Genomic DNA, 3989 nt, shown 5'->3' with positions numbered 1-3989 from the left:
AAAGTTTCCAGAAGAACCACTCCAGCCGCACACATGTCGCCCCAACGGTGAGTCACCACTGGAAGTTTGGTGACTCACCAAACTCTACTCTTTTACCCGGTCCGAGATAAGCGTCGGTGATGGCTATAAAGCCATCAACCGAACCTGAAAAAAAAAGGACAGAGAGAACACAGCAACCAAAACCATCAAAAGATCAAAGCAAAAATTAAGAGAAGCCTTACCGAAGAAGCTGCGACGTCGCCGGAGTTCATAGGCCGCCGTAGAAACAAAATACCAAAGGTAGTTTTCTTAGATCTAGGCAAATACGGGACGTTTTAAGGAAAACTAAGGACAAAGTTGAACGTAGATCACTCAGATCTATCGTTCGGGAGGTTTTTGCTTTTCCGGCCACCGGAAGCGGTGGCCGGCGGTGAGTTTATCGGCGGCACAAGGATACCGGCCGGTGACTGGCTTCCCTCCGATGAGGGAAGTTAGAGAGGGATGAGAGAGTTTAAAAAACTCTCTCAGAAAGAGAGAGAAGGAGAAACTGATTTTTGGCCGAAAGGCCGTCTGGTTTGGGGCTTATATACCCCTCTCCGAACGACGTCGTTTTGGGGAGGAGTCTGTGTGTAATTAATTAAAGGACAAACTCTGTCCGAAATCCAGTAACTTTGTAATTTTCCATTATAGTCACTGATCAATTTATGATCGTTTTAATTTGATCTTTTAATTTTATTTAACTTATAATTTAGTCATTAACATAAAATATATGTTTTAATTAAAATAACCGATTTAGTCCTTGTAACTTTATTAGTTAATATTTTAAACCCCGAATAACATGTTTTAATTTCTTTAATTTGATATATGAATTTAATATAGTTTTATTTTAGTCCGTAAATTAATAAATGAGTAAAATAACATATTTAATCCCTGTAATTTTAAATAATTAATTATAAATTAGGTATTTAATTCTATTAGGTTATAATTTAGTCACTAATTTCAATTTTGTTTTATTTATTTTAAATATATAGTTTTAATTTTATTCATTGTTTAGTTATATGTTAATTTTATATGTTTACTTTTAATTATTATTACTATTATTATTATTTAGCCATAAATATATATTTATAATAAAAATATTTATTTTATTTATTAAAATCTTATTTAATTACTTTTAACTTATTTTAATCATGTTTTAATATTTATTTATTTTTCAATATTAAGAAAGGGCAGTCTTAAAACAACTGGATGTCCATTTTCTGATATTTTTAAATAAATAAATATCTTATTTTTTAAATTATATATTAATTGTTTTAATTATTTATTTATTTTTTAATATCGAAGAAAAGAGCTGTCTTAAGGCACCTAGAAGTCTTTTTCTGATATTTCTAAATAAATAAATATTTTATTTATAAATATATAAATTAATATTTTTTTTATAATTATAATTTTGAAATAATAGGATTATAAATTAAATATATTTTTGAAAATTTAAATTTCTAATAATAGAGACAATTTATAATTAAGAAGTATCAATTTTGGGCGTTGTAGGGGTGTTAATCCTTCCCTAAACGTAACCGACCACGAATCCCTTTTTATTTCTAAAAAGAACGAATTTTTGGTTAAACGCAGATCAGTTTATCTTTTAAATGATGTTTTCTTAAAAACTCTTTTAAAAGATGATTTTTTAGATATTCGACCTACCTGACCCAAAAGGCCGATGGCGACTCCCAAAATATTTTTTTAAAAATCAAAATCATTAATTTATTCACATCACTTTTCCTGCCAAGTAAAAATTTCGCGCCCGGACAAAAACCGGTTACGACACAATGGATATGCTAAAAACATGCATCTGTTTTGTTTCAACTTTTATATCATCCTTGATGAGTACTTTATACTCTCGAAATAATAAGAACAAAAAAAAAATCTTAGCCAATAAGTTCAGACAAATCTATGATCTATATTTATGTAAGTTTTTTAAACTAAAAATAAGAAAGGTAACAATTGAAAAATTCATGGATTAAATTGAACTATCAAATTATTTTGATATTAAAATGATAACAATATATTTTTTCAATAACCAAAATGACATTTAATACTGAAATATTTTTTTTTCATTTTTCATTTTTTAGAGTGAGGGTAGGATTTATTGTACACAGTGTAAAAAAGGGAATAACATTAACTTAAAATAATTGTATGAGAGTAAATTGATAATTAAGATTATCTAACTTTTTTATCAAAATTTTATTATTTTTAATTTTTAACCTCAATCGTCAATGTACATTCATTTAAAGACCATAAATTAATATAAAATTAAAAAATTAATTCTATAATTGAATATTACTTCATTAATAGTTGAAAAAGTATTACTTTTTTTTTCATTTTTAACAAACAAACAGATCCAGTCTGCATACAAAACTCAAATCTAATTTTGTCCCGCGGTTTATCACAATTTCACGATAAAGAAATCAAAGTGGCGTCGTTTCGACAAAATAAAAAAGAGTAAACTACATCTTTAATATCTAAAGTATTACTTTTGTTCCCTTTTAGTACTTAGACTTTCAATATTTTTAAAATCATACCTAATGTTACTTTTTGTTTCATTTTAGTACCCATTTTTTACTTTTTATTTCATTTTAGTATCCCATTTTTACGGTGATGGTACTAAAATGAAATAAAAAACAAACTTTAGATATGATTTTTTAAAAATTAAAAGTTTAGGTACTAAACCGAAATAGAATTAATATTTTAGGTACTAAACATGTAGTTTACTCAATAAAAAACCCCAAATCTAGAGCCCAACTCTTAAAAACGCATTTGGTCCTGAAACAGCGGAGAAAGTAAGGCAAGCAAAGAAACAAAGAGCTTCAGAGTTCCTTTGATTCTCTCAGGTAACAGTTCCCTTCTCCCTTTTATTCTTTACGCATTAATGGTTACCTCAATTGGTAGTGGATAATGTTAGAGGTAGAACTCCACTTCTTAAATTTATTTGTAGAAAACAAGGGAAGAATCCTTCATACTTGTATAATTATGGCGCATCTGGAGGACCCAAAGCACCGAATTAAGGGTCAAACAAAAAAAAATAAGGATTCTAGAAAAAAAAATTAATGCCACTTTTGGTTGGATTCTAATTTTTCTTTTCGGATTTCCTAAAAATGTAGAGATTGTGACAATGGATGGTCAATCCAAGGTTAAAGTGACGCTTAGGCTGGGTTCTGAATTATACACGGTGAATTCCAAAGCGGTTGGTGCCGTCTCTGAGCAGCTGTCTTCTGTGAAAGAAGAAAGTATGGGAGTATTTAAGGAATTTATTACCAAACCCAACGTTCCAACTGATGTTCCCGATGAATTGCTGGAAGGCTCTTCTGACGACGAGGAAGATGAAGTGTCCAGGAAGTCCAAGACCAAGCCCTAAAATCCCAAGATAAATTAGTGCTTTGGAAATGAGAAGAAAAAATGTATGAAATTTTTCGAGTCTTCATCTTCTCCACTCTCCTGTGTTATTTAGGGGCCGTTTAGTTCACGGCATGCATATGGGATTATCAGAGAAATACAATCTTCATTCTTCCTTAGACTAGCATTTTCGGCCTCTGATAATCTTTTATTATAAATGGTGGATTTTTTTAGGTATATTATCAGGAATGTGATTATCTTTTTTCTTAGGTATTAATAGATTATCAGCGTTTTAGATTAAAATACTCTTGATTTTTTTAAAAAAAAAATATCATTCTTCGGTCGTTAAATAATAAAAATTCTACAAAATTTAAATTATAAATTTATCTTTAAATTATTTTAGATTTACAAAAAAAATCAATAATTAAAATTTTATATAAAATCCAGGAGTTAAAATAAAATTTTATCATTCATTAATCTTATTTATCTTTTTAATTTTGTAAAAAAAATTATATAAATTTTATGAATTTAAAATTTTTAAAATATATATATAAATTAATTATAGTAGAATTTAACTTATTAAAAAAATAAATATATAATAAAGATAATTTGGTAAA

At 28.1% G+C, this 3989-nt stretch overlaps 1 long non-coding RNA gene across 1 annotated transcript; it reads left to right on the top strand.

The window, feature by feature from the left end:
• The first annotated feature begins 2804 nt into the window (after positions 1 to 2804).
• LOC120158333 lies at positions 2805 to 3555 on the top strand. The gene is made up of 2 exons (XR_005519224.1): positions 2805 to 2870; positions 3143 to 3555. It is a non-coding gene; the product is annotated as an uncharacterized LOC120158333 (long non-coding RNA).
• The last annotated feature ends 434 nt before the right edge of the window (positions 3556 to 3989 follow it).

The sequence above is a fragment of the Hibiscus syriacus genome, unplaced genomic scaffold (assembly GCF_006381635.1).
Source record: "Hibiscus syriacus cultivar Baekdansim isolate YM2019G1 unplaced genomic scaffold, ASM638163v2 tig00111311_pilon, whole genome shotgun sequence".
Taxonomy (NCBI): Eukaryota; Viridiplantae; Streptophyta; class Magnoliopsida; order Malvales; family Malvaceae; genus Hibiscus; species Hibiscus syriacus.
This window is presented reverse-complemented; position numbering and strand designations above follow the sequence as displayed.